Source organism: Passer montanus, unplaced genomic scaffold, assembly GCF_014805655.1.
Source record: "Passer montanus isolate IOZ18808 unplaced genomic scaffold, ASM1480565v1 scaffold104, whole genome shotgun sequence".
NCBI classification, from domain to species: Eukaryota; Metazoa; Chordata; class Aves; order Passeriformes; family Passeridae; genus Passer; species Passer montanus.
Window position 1 is genome coordinate 478,858 of NW_024356948.1, and position 23,309 is coordinate 502,166.

General features: G+C 43.2%; 1 protein-coding gene across 16 annotated transcripts in view; it reads right to left on the reverse strand.

Moving 5' to 3' along the window:
• Positions 1-339: 339 nt before the first annotated feature.
• The window catches only part of CELF4 (CUGBP Elav-like family member 4), a 715,523-nt gene continuing 692,553 nt past the window's right edge, over positions 340-23,309 (reverse strand). For 14 of the 16 annotated variants that reach the window (XM_039718767.1, XM_039718775.1, XM_039718828.1 and 11 more), the window contains one exon: positions 20,993-22,452. The gene's annotated coding sequence lies outside the window, so the exon portion shown is untranslated. Of the gene's footprint in view, positions 358-20,992; positions 22,453-23,309 lie in introns of those variants that run through there. The other 2 variants (XM_039718741.1, XM_039718732.1) reach the window with 2 other exon arrangements.

Consider the following 23,309-nt stretch of genomic DNA (forward strand, 5'->3'; position numbering starts at 1 on the left):
AGCCGGCGAGTTTGGTGCAGAGGATAGATGTTCCTTGGGGATTGAGGAGATGCTGTCACTCACAGGACAGCAAGAACCCTACAGAAGGTTTCTAGAGCACCCAAGGGAACAGCTGGCTGGAGTCCTTCTGTCTCAGAGGACAACAGAGATCAGTAGCAAGACACTGTCATTACCTTTAGGCTTTGATCGGGCTACTGAACTTGAAAGGAAGAATCTGTGGAATCTTCACACGGCGTAAGTGTCACCACATTGCAATCCTGGTGGATTTCTCAATTCTGTCAATCCTCCTTTCTTGGTTTTCCTTGGGATCTCTGCTGCTGCTGACAATACCAGTATCTATGGCTAGTAGTGGGTGTCCTGTGTAAGGAAGACCATTTGCCCAATGATAAGAAGACCCAAAATTTTCAGCCAAGTGCACCTTTAAGCCAGCAAGGGCCACTACCCATAAGTACTGCTGTAGCTTCCTGCAAACAAAGCAGAAATAGAGTTGCAGGACTATAATGGGGAGAAATCTATAGGCATAAATGTCTTTTCCTTTTTCTGTGCTTTTACTCATCACCCACAACAGCTTCTATTTCTAACCCTGTTCTTAAAAAAACCCAAAACAAACCCCTGAAAGTCAATATTTATTTTTCAGTCTCCCTCTCCCCTGCTGTTCGTCTCTGAATTTAATGCTTTTGAAAGGTGAATGATTGACGATTTACTGAAAATGAAGTTAAAATATAAATAATTCCACGATTTCGCTGCTGTATTAAGCAGGCATATGAGAAAAGCCCAGAAGACCAAGGTTGGCTTTTATTATTAACAAGGAAAGAAATTAAATTTAAATAAATGTAATATTTATTAAAATTTCCTTTCACGCTGTTACCTGAGGTTCATAAAACTTTTGAGCTGTGTCAGCTTTGCACTCCCCAGTACATTGAACTCCAGGGAAAACTATAAGCAAATTCTTAAGATCAATGCAAACTACTTCTCCATTACTCAAAAAAGGGAATTTTAACTATTTTTGAAGGCCCCAGGACTCCACTAATCCAGATATAAAGACTTTTTTCACCTTCAAACTTCACAGTTCCAACTACCCTTTCACCTTCTCCCGTCCCCACCCCAACACACACAGCCCTTTACGCACTGAGGAGAGCAACTGCACATCCATTAACTCTGTTTCCGTCCTTCCCATGGCCGGTTGCTAAAAGAAATTTGCCAAAAGGTGAAAAAAGCCACTCTGAAGCTACTGCTGTGCCCATGGCAGTGCCAGTGCTGAGGAGAAGAGATGTAAGGCCGTGCTAGGTGGGGATTGCCAGGTGATCCAGGTTTGGATTTTAAAGATCCTGTGGGACTTGCCTTGGTGTTTTTAATGGAAGCAGACCTGTGTGAAGTTGTCCTGTCTGGAACACAGTTGCAGACCAGTCTGGGCCTTGGAAACTTTCCTACCTATGCCGTGCAGACACACTGATATTTCTAGAGCTTGACAGAACCTGGCTGAGCTCTTCCTTACAGTGGAAGAAATCAGGGAGAGAAGGAGAAGTTTTAACAGCTCTGAGGGTGTGGGGCTAGAGGCTTAGACCTGTTCTTGGGTCCAAGTTTTCCTTCACTTCAGCTGTGTAGACACCTATTGCTGGAATATGTCACCTCAGGGGGCCTGGGGGCTACACGGGGAGGGAGCACCAGGTTTCAGCACCTTCAGCACTGCCCTGCCATCTGGGTGGGCTCTGCTCTGACAGGACTTGGCAGTCCTGAGCCCTGGCTGCCTGCAGTGCAGTGTGGTAGCTGCAGGAGCAAGCCTTTAGCATCTCTCTGGTGACAACAGCTCAGAGCAAAGCACTTGTTTGTCTGGGCTGAACATCCCGGATGCAGCCTATGAGTATAAAGCAGCATGAACCTCTGGTTTGGTTTGGTAGGTAGGAGGAATTCAGAGGTGAGGTAGCCATCAAGATTTAGCTTAGGCACAGTGGAGTCTGCAGGAGTATCGAATAAAAATGCTCTGTCTCAGAGGAATTCACCTTTGTGTAAGGGATCTCGGTCCCTGCATTAGGATGTCAATACTGCCCAGATTTGAAGAAGATTTTATGCACAGAAGCAAGTTTGTTCCTGGTGAATTCACTGGGTGTGGAGAGAAATAGTAGTTTGGATTTTGCAAGAGTGGATTCAGAAGAGAAAACTGAGCTGTAAGAGAATGTGCTTTGATGTTGATAAACGTGCCTTGTGAAGGCACTAAAAAAAAGAAAAAGCGAAAGAAAGAAGGATGTTGAAAAGGATGATAAAGCAAGAAAAAGATCCATGGGATTTGGAAGCATTTGAAGAAACCTTTTTATAAAGCTGTGCTAGGCACGTCCTGTCAAATCTCTCCTGCTGTGAGGAATTTTCATGTTACTTTGCAGATAAACTTGTTGAGAGCACGCTGTCTGCCTCCATGGTGACAGAACGGCATTGCGAAGGGAACAGCCCTGCATCATCATTTCTCCTTCAGTTCCAGGCAGCATCTGTCACTGCAGGGCTGGGCTGGGAGCTGTGAGTTAGACCCATGTCCTCCCTGGGCTGGGAAAGCTAAGCAAAGCTGCATTTGTTCCATTTTAGCCTGACTTTGCCAGGGTTTCCTTTGGAATTGGTTGGGCAGAGCATCATTTGTTCATGAGGGACTTGTTGCTTGACCTAAGCAACAAGTTTTTGTTCCAAAAAAACAGCTCATGATAACCTTTCTAGTTGCTGTTTTCTGTCTCAGGTTTGGGTGGGAGGAAGGGAGAAAGAGGTGAGGCTGACATAGGATGTGAGATAACCCAGGTCTGGGGTTGGTCAGGCAGCATGCATGAACTATCAGGCACAAGGAGGAGGGGGGATATGTGTCACCAAGGTCTGGCTTCTGAAAGGTGGAAAGGTAAATGGAATTGTACTTCATGTGCCCTCCAGCTGGTTGGTGCCCGTCTAATGTTAACTTTTAACTCCTTTGAGGAAGAATTAGGTAGAGGAGAAAGAAATCTCAACATTCTTAAGCTCCTGTGTGTTTTGTGAAGAAAGGTATGGAGGAAGGGTGTCTGTGGAACTGCCCTGATGTCCATGGGTTGTCCCTTCATAGGCCCTGGTAAGCACAGGATTCCAATGAAACAAAGAGAGACAAAAACACACAGACACACACACACATACAAAAGGACTTGGCCTTGAGTCATTTGAAATCAGTCTTGGTTCTTTAACTCACAGAAATTTTGGGTCGCTCAGCTGAAAATGAGGACGAGGAAAAGGAATAGCAAAAAATGAAAATGAGAAGAAACAAACATGTAATATTAGGATATCAGAATAGATAAAGTGTTTTTCATCGAAAGAGATTGGCAGCTCTGGGCTTTTCCTGCGTGCCCTCAGCTCACACCTTTTCCTGGTGAGACTAGCAACTGTGCCAGATTTCCATGGCCCTGCGTTGCAGGGAATAAGGATGCTTGTCTTTACCACAGAGCCATGGAAGCCAGCTGGACATGTGTCTTCAAGGAGGAGGCAGTTCATACCCTGTGTGCCTCTTTCCTGCTCCATCCTTATTTCCCTCACTGTCACTGAGGAGTCTGAGGCTCTTTCTCAGATAAAGGATGTGTTAAGTCTGGTAGACCTTAACCTTTTTACACTCAGCTCTTCCCAAAACGACACCCCAGCTCTGTAAGACAAAGATTGCTTTGGTTTGTTTGGTCAGTGGTCCCCTCACTGTCACTGCACCACCTTGAGAAGTCTGAGGCTCTTTCTCAGATAAAGGATTTATTAAGTCTGGTAGACTTAACCTTTTTACAGTCAGCTCTTCCCAAAATGACACCCCAGCTCTGTAAGACAAAGATTGCTTTGGTTTGTTTGGTCAGTGGTTGAAAGGCAAGTAACAGCTGACAGCCCTGACTGAAATGTATCCCCTGAAAATATTTCTCATTAGAAAATTGGCGCTTTTTTTTCATTAAATGGAATCTTTCTATAAAACGTCAGTTCTGTAGAATTAGAATTCTTCCACTTTAACAGAAAGGTTTTCACCTTTTTGGTTTTATTTTCTCTTTTGCTAATTTGAAAATTCTTTTTGTTGTTCAGTTTAAAACAGGAAAAATCCTATGGAAATGTTTACCTGATAGAAGTTCTTCACTTTTCTGTTACTTTGGGTTGTAGAACAGTGAGTAGGTCACAGCTGCTCCCAGTATAACACTGACCACTGAAGAATTCACCTTCACTTAGCCAGTCATACTCCAAATAAATGAAGGAGGCCATTAGTTTAGTAGAGCTCTGTGTGATTTTGGGGAATATTGCCTTTGAGTTTGTGGGTTAATATCATCCTTTGGACTGCAAGACATTTGAGTTTTGCATTTCTTCTGAGTTTAAATCAGTACCCTGTAGAGGAGAAATGTAGCTTCATGAAGGCAAAGGGGGAAGGGAAGGGATATGGCAGAGGATGGGAGGGGACAAGAAGGAGGTGGGGATGTGTGGGGACTCCACTGCCAGTTTCATGATTCCTCCAGCTTGACTTTTAAGGGATCAAGTCTTCCAATTCTTACAGGATAGTCCCTGAGGCCATGTTAAGTCACCCTTGCAATTACTGTCTTTAAACAGAAAATTTGGAGTGCTTTAAGAGCATATTCCCTCATATTAAGAGACAGTACAGATATGAAGCAGTGTGCTCCAGTGAGCTGGAGTTAACTCCCCATTTTTCCACCTCTGTGACTCTGGTACCAATCTCTGGTAATTTTGCTTTAGCAGCTCGGCTGCGGCGCGTTAACTTCTGCTCTGTGAGGTGAGAATTCGGGTATTGCTGCGGACCACAGCACTCCTGCAGCTGTGCTGAGCTGGGAGGGGCTGCAGCTCCCCCCTCATGTCAGACAGAAGTGTTTCGGGCTAAGCCTTTATGATAAATTAGGGAATGTGGTCAGCCAGAAACAGCCGGAGCGCTGTTTTATTAATCTGCGGGTGGATAACAATAAAAATGATGAAAGATCTAATCAGCTACATTATTACCTGGAGGTTGGTGGGGCCAGGAGGGAAGAGGGGTGTGTGGGTGATGCTGGTGCTGGGGAGAGTTCAAAAACAGGGAGAGACAAGAGCATTGTCTTCAAGCACTGTCAGATGGTAACCTGAGGGGTGGATACCTTGCTAGAGGTGGCACCTTCAAAATTTTAGCCTTCAGCACCCCTTTATCCTTTGCCATTTTACAGCTTTTTAAATCTGGGATATTTTTTAGCAGACAAGTTGCCCATCAGTGCCTGGTGCTCCCTGCCTCAGTTACACCTTCCTCCAGTTCCCTTGGGCAAGGCCATGCCAGGACACCAAAAAGACATTTCCTTCCTGTGTGGCAGAAGGTGGGGAGATGCCCCTTTTCTGCAGTGCATTCTACTGGTGTGTCTTGAAATTCTTCTGCAATACTTTTGATAGAAATTAGAGGGGTTGGCTATTCAGGCTCCTTTGTCTTCATTATTAGCTGTAGGGGTGTTGTACATGGTGAGTGGGATGCTTGTGGTGGTGGAAAAAGCCTTTCGTGTATTCTTTTCTCTTTCTTTTGGTGTAGTAAGGTAAACACAATACAGGGGAATCCTGTCTCAGTACCTGAATATGGAAGAACTGGAAGGCTCCAAGCCTCCATTAAAGCTTTGATTTGGCAGCATCACAAAGTCTTGCAGTCAACACATCTGTATGCAAATGCATTATGGGCAGATAAAGAGCCTCTTTTCTTCTCTCTCTGTCATATTTTGCGTATTATTTGCTTACAATTCATGTCTGTCTCATAGTCTCTGTGGTAAAAGCATATTGAGGAAAGTCATCTCCTTTCCCAGCAATTTTCTCAGCTTCTCTTGATCATTAACATGCTGGAAACCACTTGAAAGAAACACTGCAATTTTTTAAGGGATTTTATTCATTTATTCATCAAGGTTAAGGACCCTGAAAAACTGCTGTCTACATCTTTTAGCACTTACTTCTTTCAAATCTCATATACATTATAGTTCTCAATCTGGAGATCTCTTTTGCTATGGGGTTTTCTCTGCCCGTATCTTCTGTTGCAGTCTGAATATACAATAAACCCCTTTAAAATTAGTTATACTGCTACAGTTGTCAGGAGAACTCAAGTAATCTGATGAATTTAGTAAGAATTCCAGGCTGTGAAACAGACACAATGAAATTCTCTCCTTCAGCCTTCTTGCCTCATTATTAAACCTTCAGTTTATAGTGTGCAGACAGTCGTGCACTATAATTGAGGCTGAATTGCCATTCTCATTATAAATCCCCTTTTCTCGCGTGCTCATAACTTCTACCAACACATGGGCTGAAACTGTGTGCTCTCACTTTCAGCCCACAGTAGAATATTTAACTCCATGATCTATGGGCTTTAGCTCTGCTGCCATGCTCTGCTGCCCCATATATTTCACCATAACAAGAGCTTCTCTTGAGGTTAAAACACAAAAGTTGAACATTAGCAGGTGTGCCTGGCTTAGGCACCAGGCTTGCTACTGTATTTTAGGTAGCTGGTGGGGGCAGTGGCATTTGTTAGCCAGCCATCTGAGAGGATGGGGTTTTTTCCAAGACCCTATCTGACAGTTTCAGTAAAAGTTGTCTCTCTGAAGCCTTGAAAAGCAGATGTTCCTCCCCACTGGCTGGACAGGAATTTAGGTGTTTCCTTCATTCACTGCCCAGAACTTAGATACAGGTGAGATCCAGCAAAACCAACCCCCTGCTTCCTTCTTCTGTGAGGCTGAGGTCTGCAAGCCTGGTGTGAACCTCAGTAGGGGACCCAAAACTGCTGACTGCATCCACTTGGACTCTGAGCAACTCTGCAAAGCCCCCAGTGCGAGGAGCGAGGAGCTCCTTTCCTCTCTGAATGCTAGCATGTTCTGACTCCCCTCTGCTTTTCTGCCAGTGCTGGCATGTGGAGGGAAACCCTTGGATGCAGTTCCACACGCCTTGGTATCCAGTCCTCTGAGAAAGGGTCGGTTCAGGTGGACAGTTCAGTTCAGTGCTGCATCTCAGTCTGCAGCCAAGAAGAGCAGAAAGGAGCAGACTGCAGCACTCAAGGAGGAAGCAAAGGCTTGAGGTTTGGACTTCAGTGCTGGTCTTTGTCACAGGTTTTGTGCATGCAATCTGATGATGCAGTCAGGTCTGATGACTAGAGCTCTGCTGACCCAAACAGTGATGATCTCAGGCTCAGATGTTGGTATTGGCAGCTAGATGGGACCATTTCCACTATAACAACGACTGAAGTGATGCCTGCAATGAAATAAAACAGAATATCTACAGACAAACCATGCTGCATTGTCCTGTACACATGCTCACTCCATACCTTGTCCACTCTCCACAAGCAGAGGAAGAGTTCCCCTGCCCAGCTTCTACACACTGACTTCTCCCAAGGTGCTTCATGGAGAAGACTCAAGAGCTGAGCTTTGCCTGAAACTCTTGCTCGGAGTTTGTGGAGAAGAGTGAAATGTGAAGGATAAAGAAACGCTAGAATTTATAAAAAACATGAGCCAAAAGGATTTATGTCAAGAGCTGGTTGTTTGGTTGCTGTTGGCTGGTTTGTTTTTTCTCATATATTTATAATGGGAGGAAGGAGATGGAGAAAAGACTTTTGCTTGAAAAGGAATTTGTCATGTTGGGAAGTATGAGGAAGAGCAACAAAATGACATCTTACAGCCAGGGGAACCGTGGACCAAGAGCAGTCCTGTCTGAGGACAGCTGGCAGTGGGGAGTGTTTTTGATGCCTGCTGCCACAGAGGCCGTGGCTGCTCACTAAATCCCTCCCTCTGCCCTCGCTGCCATGGTCCAACACCTCCTCAGGGAGCAGGCAGAAGCAGTGAGGGAAGCTGCTGCCATTTATCCCCACAGTTTATTACCAACCCTTCCTTCCTGCAGCAGAGGGGGGAACCTCTGCCTGTCTCTGGAAGTCTGGCATCTCATCAATTTCCCTCCAGACTCCCGTCCATCTCCCCCGTGTGTGAGGGTGCCCGTGACAGGAACTGAGGATGCAGAAGCACGTGGCAGGACCTGAGGACACCATGGCAGTGTTTGCAGAGCTCATCTGCCAGTGCCTGTATCCCTGCTCTCCTCCAGGCAGATGGCTCAGCTTTCTCACACCTCTCCCCCACTTTCTTTGCTCTCCAAGCGCTGCCTGTGGGAGTTGAAAGTGAAGTGACAGAGCCCAAGGGAACGGGGAAAATACAGTCTGTGTCTCTGAAAATGTAAAAGGGACCCTTCTGTGTGTTTTGTTCCACTCCTGATACTCATCCCTGTCCCCGGCTGAACTGCTGTGACCAACTGCACTGAGAATTTTGCTCCAAAAGTGCATTGGAGATGAGAAAGAACTAAAGAGGTGGGGGAGGGTGGGGTGGGAAAGAAAGTGACTCCTATGTTGCTGGCATGGGGAGTTTTCTTTGCCATAAACTTTATTTTGGCTTAACATCTTCCTTAATGCTGCTTCCGCATTGCAGGTCCACTCACTGGAGGCTGCACTCTCTGGAAGCTGGTGGTGTTCCCCTGTGTGGTACATGTGTGTTTTGTGATGGTGTCAGGCATCCTGACATTTAGGCAAAGCACTTCCTAGTGCTGTTTCCCTCCTTCCTAGTGGCAGGAGGGGTCGGCAGGAGCTCTCCAGTCTGTCCTGTTTCACTGGGCTTAGCAGCTTCTTTCAAATCCTTTCCCTAAGAAGTAACTTCTGGCAATCACTGTCCATGTGTGCCTGGGCTGGGCAGGGTTTTGAGAAGTAGGTTGTGTGGAATAAGGTAGCTCTGGGTTTTGCTGACAGAGTTATCCCTAGGAACCATGTGAAGCTTTTCTGCAGCCACCAGAGCTGTTGTGAATTTTTAATGAATTTGAAAACCATGCCTCAAGCTCAGTCTGTTCCAGAGACAGTGTGTAACAAAGAATCACCTCCAGTAAACATCCAGCCTAGAAAATTAGTATAGGGTGGTTTGGGTAAATCCAAGTGTGTCTCTGCTCAAACACTGTTGCTAAGACAATTCTGCTGCTCTCCAGTTTTGACCATCTGATGAAAGCTTACATGCAGGACAGCTAAGGGCACACATTTTAGGCTGAGTGGTTGGCTGGATTTCTGTATAAGTTTGTAGGTGAGTGGATATAAGAAATAGATCAAAGTATGTGTCAACATAAAAGACAAAACATTTCTGTGAATTCTGCTCACCCATCTCCACCTCATTATTATGTTCAGCCTTCCTCTGATGAGCTAACCAACCTCTGTAGAACTGTGGTAGCAAATGGGAGGGCAGATTATTGTGTGTGTTGTCTGTCAGGCACTGTTACTGAGCTGACCTGAATAGGTGTCATGTATTGGTTTTGTTTTTGTTGTTGTTCCTCAGCTTGATTTTAAGCTTTGTGGGCAACACCATTTTGTCTGTGTTCCTGCAGTGAAGGGTTTTAGGCACACACAGAGTGTGACAAGTCACATTATGACCACTGGAGAAAGACAAATCTTTCCTGCTGAAATGTTTTTCACAAAGGTCCATCCTGTCTCCTTCTCCATCCTTCAACTCCTTTGTAATCGCTAGTAAGAAAATGCATTTATTTTTTAGTTTGCTGGACTTAGAGGACTTCATTGTTGGTTTTACATGTCAAGGTCCATGTGAATTGCTGCAGTACCTGACAAGAATCAAGACTCAGTTTGTGTAAGCAATTCTTCCATCCTGTGCCATTGGTTCTTTTCCTTCACCAAGTTCCATTTCCAATGAAATACTGAAATATCTTGCTAGCTAGGAACTTTTCTGTCAAGTTTTGCTTCTTTTGATTGAACAGTTTTCTCCATTAGAGTTTACATGTTTTCAATATTTTGGCCCTGTCTGGGCTGAAAAATGTAGATTTTGCGGCTAGATTTTTTTTTTCTTTTCTTTTTTTTTTCTTTCCCTCAGTGCGGTCTGCTGTAGAGGTGTGTGGGAGATTTGGCTCCTTCCTTCTTTCCTGCCAAAGTTCAAGTAGGTCAAATGCTACCAACGATGTTCTAACTTCGTCTTTACTCCTTCAAATCCCCACCAGCCTCCTGGACTTGACTTTACAAGTCCTTTCATGTCACTTCAGACTGTAGTAGGAGGAAGTGAAAATTACGGGCCACAGGCAGGGTTCCAAAAAGTGCTCTCTCTCTCAGAAAGGGGCTGGCACCTTTCCATGGGCCTTCATTGTATTTTATAACCATACTACAGTATTTAACAGCATAATTTAGTAAGTGTCGGTACTCTGTCGTGGAGTGTGGAGAAACTGTCTTATTCAACCCCTGGCGACGTGCGCCGATTCAAATAATGCACCGTGAGGTAAAGTTAATGTTTTCTGGAAATGGAATTGGAGTCAGAAATGCCCTTTTTGGCCATCAGCATAAATATTGTTGTCATCCTGATCAGCAAGCAGAATTCAAAACCTTTTGCCCTTAAAAAGTGACTCTCTCTCGTGTTTTAATTAATCCCCCACCAACATATGAAATAATTAAAGAAAAACAAATCCTTGCCATGGATTATATCCTTGCCAAAAGTATATCCCAAAAGTATCTGAAGACTTACTGCAATACAAAATCATACTGAGACTGTTTCTCACCCTTTTGACTATGGTGCCTCTTCATTCATTGTCTGCTTTTACTGCTTGGGGGAAGATAGGTCTGGCTGGGATCCTAGATTGCCATCTGATTTAGGGATGGGAAAACAATGACTCTTCTGGGCTGTCACAGAGACCATTTCATGTTTACCTCAGCTGTGCAGCTGCCATCTGTGTCTTACTTTGATTATCAGGGAGGTCAGCTGTCAAATGGAGTAGGAGGAGGCAACAGTTGCATAAGAAGCTGGTCAGATATCATCTCCTGAAGAGATTTTAATATGTTCTGCAGACCAGAAAGCTGCAATAGTCCATCATAATTTCTATTTGCCTTACCAGACTCTGTACTTGGATTAAAAAACCCAACAACCCAGACATCAAATCCATGTAAAAATCATTCATCACACTTTCAGTCACAATGTCAGGCCTTTCCTGCAGAACTGGTGCAGTTTGGTTTATGCTGTATTGATTTCTGACTTGTAGCTAGGTTTAAGTTGAAGTTTCCTCTGCCTGTCAGCCAGGGAGCAGTGGGATTTCCCTTATCTTAGAGCTGAGGATTGTGTCTGGAACGTGTGAGTACCTCACAAATGGTGCAGGTGGACCAGGCCTGGCGAGGAAAGGCAGTGATGGATTATCCCAGGGTACCTCTGGGAAACCACCTATTCTCCACTGGGTGCAACTGGAGCTGCTGTGTGGGGCAGGATAGTTCCTCATAATGTGCACTGAGGTCCTGGTCCCTCTGCATAGCCCAGTATTTCTCTGGGTGACTGCTTTTGTGCTCACCACTCACTCTGCCCACACTGGTTTTCCTTAAAGAGAAACCCAGTCCGGAAAGGAGATGGAGCAAACCCTGGTCCATCTGCCAGGCTGGACAATGGTGAGGAGAGGGCTTGCATTGGTTGCCAGTCCCCACAGCATAGGTGTGATTGTGGCCATACAAATGTACCTGTGTAGCCTTTAATAGCTTTATTTCGTGAGAATAACAAGGGACCTACCCAGAAGGCCCAACCTAATCTCAGTAGGAGGCTGGATGAGGAAACCACAGGTCCTTCCCAGCAGCACTGCCATGATGTGGGGACTGCACCTGCTCTCGTGGGGAGGTTCAGAGGGTTGGTGTCTGTCATGATAATGTGCTCACACATCTGTGTACACCTACAACAACCACAGGCCACAGAATCATGAAACATCCCATGTTGGAGGAGACCTAGAAAGTCCATGTGGTGCAAATTTTCTTGGTAAAGGGATCTTAGGTGAGATTATCTAGCACCCAGTGGAATACAATGGCACGTTGAAAACCTCCAGTGATGTAGACTCTACCACATCCCTGGGGAGGTTGTTCCAGTGATTGATAGTTTTCACTAATGTCTTTCCCATGTTGAGAACAAACTTCTCCTGGTGCAGCCTTGCACTTGTTCTGCTTTGTCTTCTCCTGAGGCTCCTTGTCAGGAATGTCTATCCTCTTTGTAGCCACTTTAAATTAACAGCATAATTCCTCTCTAGCCTTCACCTGAAATTGTCAAAGCAGGCAGGTTTGTATTGTAACAAGAATGAGCTAGTTGGGAAATGGACTCTCTAGTTTTAGGAGCGCCCTTTGTAAATCTCAAAACCAGTATGAGGCAAAGGCATATGCCATTTCACAAATGGGTAAAGTGAAGTGATGCAACCCAGAAACGGTGCTGAGCAGCACTGCCACAGGCTAAGCACTGGTCCATAACCTCCTCTCAAGATGGCATGTGGCTTGGTAACTGTCCAGCTCCACCATCTGCAGAGACTGAAACTCAATTGCTGTTAACGAGAATGAAATTATGGCGATATTAGCATAATTAAAATGAGAAGAATCCTAGTTCGGGGATGATTGATACCCCTGGAAAGCTGTGGATGGAGGCAGAAAAGGCAGGTCCAAAAGTGTTGGCTCAGATGTTATTTACCTGCATGATTTCTCCAGGTATGGGGGGGAATGTCCTCAACAAAAAAAAGGCAAAAAAAAAAAAAAAAGAAAAAAGCTTAATGTGGCTAGTGACTGGTATTAAATAAATGATGCATGTTGGCAAAGCGATAGATGAGAATAGCGGAAAACACATTGTGAAAGGAACCAGAAGAATTGCTGTCATAAATCTCCCCAAACTATTCCAGCCTGAGAGAGGCTTGAAACTAAGCAGGTTATTAGGAGCATAGGGAAGGGGGCTTTAGAAGAAGCCCATGACCCTGTAGGTTCACTGACACAAGTTTTGCCCATGTGTCCACCCTCTTAGGAGAGGAGAAATACGTGGCCAGGGAAAGGAAAGGGTTGTGTGGAAGTGTGACATTGCCACTTGGGTTGTTTGTCTCTTGGGTTTTATTTTTTATTTGAGGCAGGTTAAAAGAGCTCCAGGTGTTCTCTCTAGAAAGAAAGAGATTAGAAGGCAACATTAATCAAGTTTACAACATATTCAAACAAGTAGATAAAGAGGAAAGAAAAAAATACCCTGAAATGCTTTTGTAATGAATGCATATTTTAGCTGAAGAATTCACAGGGGTCGACATATATATATGCAAAACTAGGGTTAGAAGACAAAGTGGGATTATTTTCAAAGCTCATAAATAATTTAACTGTTGGAAGAAAAATGCAGAGGTTTCTGTTGATCTTATTGCCAAAGAAATGACTTTAGGCCTGATAAGGCAAAGGGCTAAAGGTGTTTTCACACAGAAGAATGACAGAGCATAGCTGTTTGTCTATTACAGCTTGTCACACCAATCGTGGATTTTATTGCGTAAAAGATGGGCATGTTGGGACATTCTGATATTCTGGCTCCTTTGACACATTAAAATTGCAGTTTCTTGTTGACTTTTGTAAGGTGTTCACTGAAAACAGTTGTAAATGTTCCCATTAACTTATTTTTCTGCGGAAAGAGGCCATCGTTGAATGCTTTTCACAACCCCAGTTGGAAAGACGTGGGAGGAGCTTTGTAAAAGACCAGCCACTGGAAGAATTTGTGCAGCAGTGTGCCTTCTTCATTGGTGTTTCCAGTCACCATGGAAATGGTGCCATTTCACAGTGACCAGGGCAGGTCATACCAGAACCCAGTGATCTGTTTAGCACAGTGCTGCACAGTGCCCCCAGATTCACTCATCTCCATACCTGTCACACTGTACATTAGTCATGTAGTGAAGTGGCTGAAAATCTGAAAATCTCTGCTCCATAACATTTCCCTTCTTGCCACGTGATGCTGACCAATACCTGTCCCTCTGGCTCAAATTCCAGTTTTGTCCCTCCTCTATATTTGTTTTTGAATTCATATTTCCAGAGAGTGGGAGAAGCTGGATTGACACCCCTTGAGTCCTGCTTTCCTGTGGCCACTTGGCCACACCAACACACCTCAAGCCTGTTGGCTGGGAGTCGCTGCTGCTCAGCTCAGGGTGGAGGTGCACAAGAACACTGGCACTTCCCTGCATGCAGAACCCAACCATGTGTGCCCTCTGAGGCTATTTCAAACAGGGAGTACAAACCATGGCTAATCTGTTTAACTTCCTGCTTCACTTGTTTTCTCCCAGTCACTACCTCCCCAATGAGATTTGCTGGTTTCCGTCTGCACAAAGCAGTTTCCTAATTTAGCCAGGTGTAATGCATGGCCATGTCCACCTGTCACCTCTGGGACAGGCGAGGCAGATCTGTGTGCTCAGGCCCTGGAGGACCAACCACTGAGAAGTGACATCTCACTCTTTTCCTGGGTCCCCAGCTGAAAGTGCAACAAAAAAGCACCAGCTGGGCTTGTGAGCAGTGATAGGGACCCCGCTGATCCAGCACCACCAAAGACTTCACATGATCTGGGTGGAGGCAAATCATTGTCCAGTCAGGCCAAGTTTGTCCTCTCATCTCATCTGCAGACCTTTGCCTGCTGTTCTTCACTGTTTGTGGGGAGGAAATGCTCCTTTAAATCTGATGTGTGAAAAACTGCCCTAAAATTTGGCATTTGGTTGTATCCATCCCTGCATGGATGGACAAATTCCCCAGTCTCTGGTTAAACTGGATTTGAACTGTAATTAATTCAGGCAAACGTGTTGCTTTATGTGGATTCCTTACTTCTAGAAAAAAATAAACCACCTTAGATGTCCAGTATTTCACTCAAACTCAGCCCCCTTCCAGCACTGCAAAAGCTTGGTAATCAAAGAGAGAAAATACTTAGTAAAGCTTTAAGGTGAGGCTTTTAGGCTGGAAACTGATAGGTGTAAATAAGCCAGATACAGGACAGCTCCTGCTTAAGCTACAGAGCTTAATCTGTAGAGCCAGGTAGCTCTCTAGCTCTTTATCCAGGTTTGGCTCAGGTTGTTCTATACAAGCAGGACAGAACAGGATTTTTGGCAAGAGTGGGATGCAGAGGCTGGGCAGAGGAGCCTGGTGACTGTTCCCCCACATAGGTCAGCCTGCTCTCCTCAGTTTTCTATGTGTCTCAGTCTAAATCTCATATTTCCTCTCTTAGCCTTGGCTGCTTGCTGCTAATTAGCTATCAGAGTTGTGTACAGGGACCCAGACCCTCTTTGGCATTTGGGCTCTGGAGCACAATTAGAGGTGTTTGGGATAGCTGTCCCGTGTTGTTATGAGAGTTGGGTCTAGAAGGGAAAGTGTCTCTTATCAGTCTCCTGGTTGCCAGCCCTCAAAACAAATCAGCCTGCACCTCAGAGCAGCCAAGATTGTGTGAATTGTGGTGCAAAGTGTAGTTTGATGGTTATTGTGAGAAATCTGTGTGGTCCTGCATGTGCTAGGGCTGCTACAGGAAGCAGCAGCAACGGACCAGACCAAGTGGAAGGAGTTAAAACAAGGATAAGTTGGGCTGACACTTTTCATCTGTGCTTGTGTGCCATTGTAACAGTGGCTGGGGGCTTCTATTGGCTTGGCTTAAAAAAGACATTGCTAATGTCTAACGCTTGATGACAGATGGTTCACCAATGCTGCTAGGCCCATTGTCTCACTTAATAGCTCTTTGTTCTAGCTGAAAGAAGGTAATCGTTTCTTGTAGGAGTTGGTAGGAGGATCTGTGTACAATATGCATTCTGACAACCCTTCCAGTTTTGGAGCCTGCTCTGTAGCTCGCTGAAGCGGAATCATCTCTCACCCTCTGTAGGAGGGAATCACAAAGGAGGCATCACAGTCATGATGCCTAATTTGTGGGTGTTTTGCTATCTGGTAGGACTCACCAAACTGAATTAGGCAATTGCATTCTCTGTGCTGTCTGTGGAAGAAAATAAAATATGTGATCAGATCTGCCTCAAAGGGTGAGGAGAAATTTAGAGCCTCTCTCTCTCTGTTGGGGGGGGAGAGGCACCCATTTTTGGGATGTCAGGCTGAGGTTCCCCACTGGGGAGAGTTTACCTACCCACTCACCAGCTGACTAGAAACCTGCATGTTTGTACCTCTTCTTTTTGAATGCTGAAAGCAGTAGCTGCACCCCAGCAATGAGTACACCCCAAGAAAATGCCATGAGGGGCAGACTAAGGAGCACCAAGGTGAAAGCCAGTGTCCTGTACAATGTGTATCATATTCAGGAGTGGTGTTAGGAGCCTGGGTCTCCTAGGAGAGGTTATAGAGTCACCCACTTCCTGATGCCATTTCTATTTCCACCTTTCTAAACAAGATGAGGCAGATCAATGAGAGGAGTTGTGAACACCTCCCTGGGCTGATCTACCATTTTATAATCAGGGCCATCTTCTATGTCACGGGATTCTCAGGGGGCAAACTTCATCTGGATGGGGAAGAATCTGAACCTGCTGTTCTTGTGTCTCATGTGAATGTGCTGTGCCCTGCAAGGCTGCTGCTTACAGGGGGAGAGCATGTGCTTACCTACGCCTGTGCAAGGAAACACCTTCCCCTGCCTTGCTTGCTGGAGGTGGTCCATGCCAAGTTCAGAACTTACCAGACTGAGACCCAGAATTCAGGATACCTCATGAATGCCACACTGAGAGGATGTTTGCTTCGAGGGAGTTTCTTGCCCCCAGTCATCATTGTGTGTTTACCAGTGCTGATGTTACAGAGGTTGCTCAGAGGCAATGTGGGGAAGGTTTCAGTTTGTGTGGGTGTTAACAGCAGCTTGCACAATGGTGAGGGCAAGTGTGCAGAGGGATGAGGTTCTGAGCAACCTGATCCAGCCCCTGCTTCCTGCAGGAGGGTTGGACCAAATGATCTATAAGATTCCTCCCAACTCAAACAATTCCATCATTCTATGAGACACCAGAGTGACCTCATACCTTAATAAATGAAACACAAGGGCTCTGACTTTGAGCCTTCTGAGTGTTTTTTGGGGATGTGTTTGCTCTAATGTGTTTAGTGTAGTGAGAGAGAAGCTGTGGTATTGAAACCTGCTTTAAGAACTGACTTCCTCAACAAGTAGACAGTAATGCTATTCCAGAAGATATTTTCATTTTGAGTTTGCAGCCTCTTCCTGTTTCATTGGCTCTGGATTGGCAGGACAAGTCAGGCTGTTTCAAATCAGCTTTTCTAAGGGACATTACTAAGGAAGAGCATCAGCAGCTTCCCTCTCCAAGAGGTGCTAAGCACAATCTTCCACAGTGTTGCACTGAAGCCCCTGGTGATGAGTTTGCCATCCGCCAATCCCCCTGTGATGTGTGAGTTATTTCTGTGATCACAAACACCTTTCATGGTTCTACATCTATGGGGCTGTCGCTGCCCCCAGGTCATATTTGGGACTGGGTGAAATGTGCTGTTGGAAACTGAAATGTTGGAGGTGGAGGACTCCTGACTTTGCTTTGCAAGGACATTTCCAAACATTATTTTGATATTTGTTATAGAAAGGGAAAACACGGAGAACTCTGAAGCCTTGTTCAAAGTCCTTAATATTATCCTTCAATAAAATAAAGTTTTTTAATGGATATCTTCCTGGAGTAGGAATGGGATGCAGATGGGAAGAGGAATTGTTTCACCTTGTGTGTGCAACAGGTGAGTGGCTCAGTGCTTATGTCAAGAAATGCTGATATGGAAAAGTGACTCCAGAAGGGTATGAACTGCTTTCTTAGGGACATGAAAATGTCCTAACCTAATTGGTTGAGGTGTCCTCATGGAACTCCCCAAAGAATGGCAGCAAACCCTGCCCTGTTCTTGTACCAAAGATTGCCTTGAGCTACTCATGGGTATAGGAATGAAGTTTACTGTAATCACAGTGGTACCAAGGAGCACATTGGTGAAAGATGAATGTTTGACCTTTAAAAAACCCTTTAGTTTAATATAATGTGACTTAGCAGCTACAAAGTAGAGAGAGGAGTCAGCATCAAACATGCAGTGGCTTTTGAACCTCTGTAATACAGTGTTCTGTGTGCTGGCACACACAGACGTGCAGCAACAGGCTTTCAGGTAGACCTGGTCTCTCTCTTCATTTTCATTGCTTCAGATTGGGATGTTTCTTTGGATAATTACCTGTCCTATCAACACAGCCCCATGCTGAAGCAGGGTTGTGCTGCAATTTGTTTTGCTTTGCAGCACCTGCAGTGTAAATGGATGAACTTTTTCTGGGGAGAAGCATGGAGTCTCTCTGAGACAGGCACTTAAATCAGGGCTGGTAGTCTGCACAGCCCAGAAGAGGGTGTTTTAACCAGCTGTTAGACCCTCTCTATATTTGTGCTTCAGTCCATTTTGTTCTAGTCAGTGCCTCTAGCACAGCCAGAAAGCTGAGTATGGCAAGTACCCATCACTTGGTTTAGGCAGAAGTGTGGTGACAGCTGTGCTTTATTTCCCAGCACACCAGTGTAAATGAACCTCCAGCAGGCTGAGAGCCTTGTAGTGCTTCCCTGTTCCCTGGGACTGAACTTGGAAATTTGACCACTTCTTTGGGCTTGCAGTGTAACACATGGGCATGACCTGGGAGAAAGGACAGTACCATGCATGGTATCTCTTTTGTTGTCCCTGCTTGTCCTCACATCCAGTTTCCCCACTCCAGTAACCCCAAAGGTTTCCCTTCAAAGTGTAACATTTTTGGGGTGTTGACCTAAGTCATAGAGTCATCTTTAATAGTGTTTTCTGGTCTCCCTTTGGGAACTGATTGCCCTCCAACACTGGATATTTTATCTGCTGCATATTGCAGGGTACCTGAAACAAGACGAAATCTTGTCTCACAATCATCACTCAACAGCCCTCAGCTGTATCTCATTGGCCAGAAGTGTTCCCAGCTGGATGCCCCGGGGGTGCAGCCCATCCTGCTTGGATAACAGGGATGTGTTCTTGCAGATACATCAGGATGTGACTCATGCTGCAGAGACACAGCATCTACCTCGAGCAGGGTAGGGAAGAGCTCTGGGGACACTGAAGGTCACAGAGAAGGGTATGGAAAGTGGCCTGGGAAGTGGGGAGACAATCAGGCAGCACCTTTTAGTTCTCCCTTTGCTGTGCCAGTTTGGGAAATTGAGTCTTCCCTGTTTTTGTGCTGTTTTCTTCCTTCAAGTAGTGATTTTCATCAGCCCTCCCTGACACTTTATCCTCAACCTGGCCCAGGTAAGAGGCCGTGCTTTTGTCTGTTCATCCTTGCAGCTCAGGACAGGACCCTGAATAACCTTTGGAACAAAAACCTCTTCTTACTGGAAATCTAGTCCTCATTTTTTCTTTCAGTGGCATCTGAGTTCCCACATTTCTAACTTACTCTGTCCTCTGCAGAGCATCTTCTCTGCTGAAAAGCAGGGATAGGTTTGTTGTACGTGCAGTTCTGTATTTGCCTTTACCTTTGGAAGAAAAGCAAATACTGACCGTGTTCCCTCCTTGTATTCACAATCTTATTTGTATTTAATTTATTTCTACTGCCCTGAACAGACTTAAGTAACTGATAGTATTAATAATAGGAGTTTCTACTTACAGAACTGCTTCCTATGGAGTTCAAATTATAACAAGCACATTGGTCTCATTTAGAGGTGGATTTAGCTGGTGCAACTTGTCCAAATGCAGATGTGGCTGCAAGAATCAGGGAGAAAATGCAAAGGCTCCTGATCTCAGCCCCAACCTCAGCTCAGCTGATCTGGTACAGCCATTTCAAGGGAAAGGAAAATAACCGTTCAAAAGAAAAGATGTGAGGGATGCTGAGGAAGAAATTGAGCCTTGTCTCTGGAGACTGCTGAATTTCACAGAGTTTTCCCAAAGCAGCAAAAGGAGCAATGTCCCGAGCTTTGGCCTCTATACTTATCAGCATGAAAAAACCATGAGCGTGAAATCAAACAACAGGCTTCAAATGGGAGCTACAATGACACTAATTTGTATGTACCATTATTTGATCTTCTAACCTACTAGGTTTAAGGTAAACCACTCTGGAATATCAAGCAGACATTAAATGAAACAGTGTCATTAATTCAATCCAATGAGATACGTTTTATATAACAAAGGGATTTGTTCTGATACTCAAACAATGTATATTAATGAAAGAGTCGAAATAGATTCATTTTTTTCTCAAAGCAAACACATTAAGAAAAGCCATCAAGAAGTAAAGAACACGGCTTTTTTTTTTTTTTTTTAAACTGTGCTTTATTTAGGGCTAAGCTGGAAAGCGTCATTCAATAATTACAGAAGATTACAAGGAGTTTTAGGGAATTGAGAGTGAAAGAGCAGTTGTATGGAACTGCAGCTGCGTTACACATCTGTACTTCCTAGCTGTGGGCTCAGTTTGCTTCAGTCCTTACTCTGGCAAAATGCTCGTTATATCCCCATGAGAGTTTTGGAAGAGTAAGGACTGCACGGTCAGGCCCAATATGTAATCAAAATTAACATTAAAAAAAAGAAAATAAACCAAAAAGGAAAAACAATAAAGAAAGAACGTTCAAGATCAAGATAAAAAATGCTGAGAAAAACAAACAAGAGCATTAACCAAAACCAAGAGTATAACCAAATAATAATCAAAAACAATTATCACACTGCTCAATCGATGCAAACAAGTGTGAGAATTATGTAAATCAAGTTTTAAGACTGTGAAAATAAATTATAATAAATATGATATTCTTTAAAATATATGTGTTCTTAAATAATTCATTGTTTTTTCTGAGTCAGATTTTTTAAAGCAATGTCTTATTTTTAACTGCTCTAAAGTCATTTACCAAAGATAAATATCGTGCTTTCATTAAATAGTTTTCCTTGTTTTTTCTCTATCATTACAATTAAAAGTCCTACAAAATATGCAAATTTATTTACAGAAAACAGAGCCAGCATCTTTTTTTTTTTAAACATCCCCCTGTTTTTCAAAATTCCTTGTAAACAGTTTCAGAAATTCTTCAAAGAGATTGTTTCTTTAGTTTACTTTTTATGGTTTTTTTTAAGGTTTTTTAGGTTTTTAGTTTTTTTTTTTTTTTTTTTTTTTTTTAAGATTAAGGTACTAGGCTAATCCCTTGCCCTGAAGGTTTCTAGAGCAAATATGGAAGCTACTGAAGCATAGGATGATGGGAATTTTGCGGACAGCAGATCATGAAGACATGAAGCGTTTAGCTGTGTTTTGTTCAAGTTAGAACTAACGTCTGATAAAAAAAGATTAAGGTACTAGGCTAATCCCTTGCCCTGAAGGTTTCTAGAGCAAATATGGAAGCTACTGAAGCATAGGATGATGGGAATTTTGCGGACAGCAGATCATGAAGACATGAAGCGTTTAGCTGTGTTTTGTTCAAGTTAGAACTAACGTCTGATAAAAAGACAGCTGTTTTTTTTTTTTTTCCCGTTTGCATTGTCTACAGAATTGAGTCTTGTCTTGTTTATTTTTTAATAGCTGGAATGCTTGCAGTTAAAAAAGCTGCCAAAATAGCCATTTTTCTCCTTTTTCTCCTCGATAAATAACAGCATCCAACAGCAATTGGCAGAGAGTAGGAATTTATGCTCAATCTAAACTCTACAAAATTACAGTTCTACAACATCTTTGTTTTTAGCATTAACGCTAACTTCTATGTAGTATTATTTTTTTTTGCTTTTTTGTTTTTTTTTATTTTTATGTTGTCTAATTTTTTTCTATTATATAGGTATTTTAAACTTTCTTTTTTAAATTCTGTACAACTATTAGGATTTTAAATGGGGAGAGTTAGAAGCATTTACAAACCTTTTTGTTTTCCATTTAATATCAACCATCTTTCCTTTCTCTTTTCTATGCCTTTTTATGTACTTAATTATGTATTTATTTATTTATTTTTTTTGCTTTTCATAGATATCCATCTTACCTGCCTTTAACAACGCAATCCTTGCGTATTATACAGAAAACCATATGAAAGCTTCATAGACTCTAATTAATGTATAACCAAAGAACCTCCCAAAGTATCAAAGAACTATTATCTTGCCATTTTAAAAGCATTTAAGCATTTGTAATTTTTTGTGGTTTTTTTTTTGGTGTTTTTGTGGTTTTGTGGTTTTTTTTTGTTTGGTTTTTTTTTTATTAATTTTTTTTTTTTTTTTAGGTTTTACATATTTCATATAATCACTCTCAAAAACTGTTTTAGGAACAGCTCAGAGAAAAGGAAAGAACTTCCATATTTTACATACAGCTACAAGTCTGCGGTAAAAAGTTTTGTCCTTTGGTCCCTATATAGCTAAGGAATGACAGATAAAGATGCTCAGTGACTGTTACCATGGGTCTCGCATGGTAACCGCATCCTTGGTGGCAAACAGGCACTCCTTTGCCAGAATCCAGGTTTGCATCTCCTGTTTGAAGAAAAGCCGCTGTGGTGATATCAGTGTCTCTTCAGAAATCCCGGTTCATCTTCCTCCTGCTCTGATTTTACTTTATGTGTTTGTTTGTTTTCAAGCGCATGTCCTTCGAAGTCAGCAGATGTGATACTTTTCTTGAAGAAATGTTACAGTCTAAACAATCAAAGAGAGAATAGGTCTGAAGTCTTCAGCTTGACTGATATTTGCTGATATGTCAAAGATGTAATCCAACAGTTCACTTTTTTTTTAATATATATATACTTTTTTTTTTTCTAAATGTGGCCCATTCAGCTGCTGCCCTAAAAAATGAAGAAGATCATTGCAAATTAAATCAAAAAGGGGAGGGGGAAGTAGGGAAGGTGTGGGGGGGAATATTTGAGACAGGAGGGGGGAAAAAAAGACCTAAAAATGAAAATGAAATTAAAATCAAGCCTGTTCTTTTGGGCCCAATCCTGCTCCCGTTGAAAGTAATGGATGTTTTCTTCTCCCTTCAATTGGGACAGGATGGGGCTTCTGCTTTGGTGTTTTGCTTTTGATTGCCTTGGCTCTGATTCTGCTCCCACTTATCATCAACAGAAGGATTCCCCTTGACTTCAGTGGGAACCGGATCAAACCCAAAGAAAGCAAGGTAGTCACGATCATGATAAAGAAAACCATAATTGTTCCTATTAGTAATAATAATATTAATAATAAATAAAAATAAAATTAGGGCATGTCTATGTAAATCTGTATCACTGCACACATGAAGACAGCGGCATTTTAATTATTTTTAAGTGCCGCTCTGCAACGCCAGATCACAATCTTGCTTGTCAGGCTTTTGTAGGGTGAAAGGCATCAGGAAAGGGGATATAGACTATATTTTAATGGGGTGCCATCTTTGACAGTGTATGAGCTTTCTGTGGAGACGTAGCTGCCAATAACATCTACTCCTTTGTGAATGTCAGAAAGTAGGACTTTGAACAGGCAATTTACAGGAGGTTAAATAAAAGAGACTGTTGGAATAAACTTTTTTTTTGGAAAAAAAAAAAAAGGTAAAGCTAACATTTCTTAAATAAAAAAAATTATTTAAAAAATATAATCATGATCCGACTAGGCTTGACATTTAAGTAGGATGCTTAATCATTAAGGATTAGCTCTTATCTCCTTCTAGCAAACA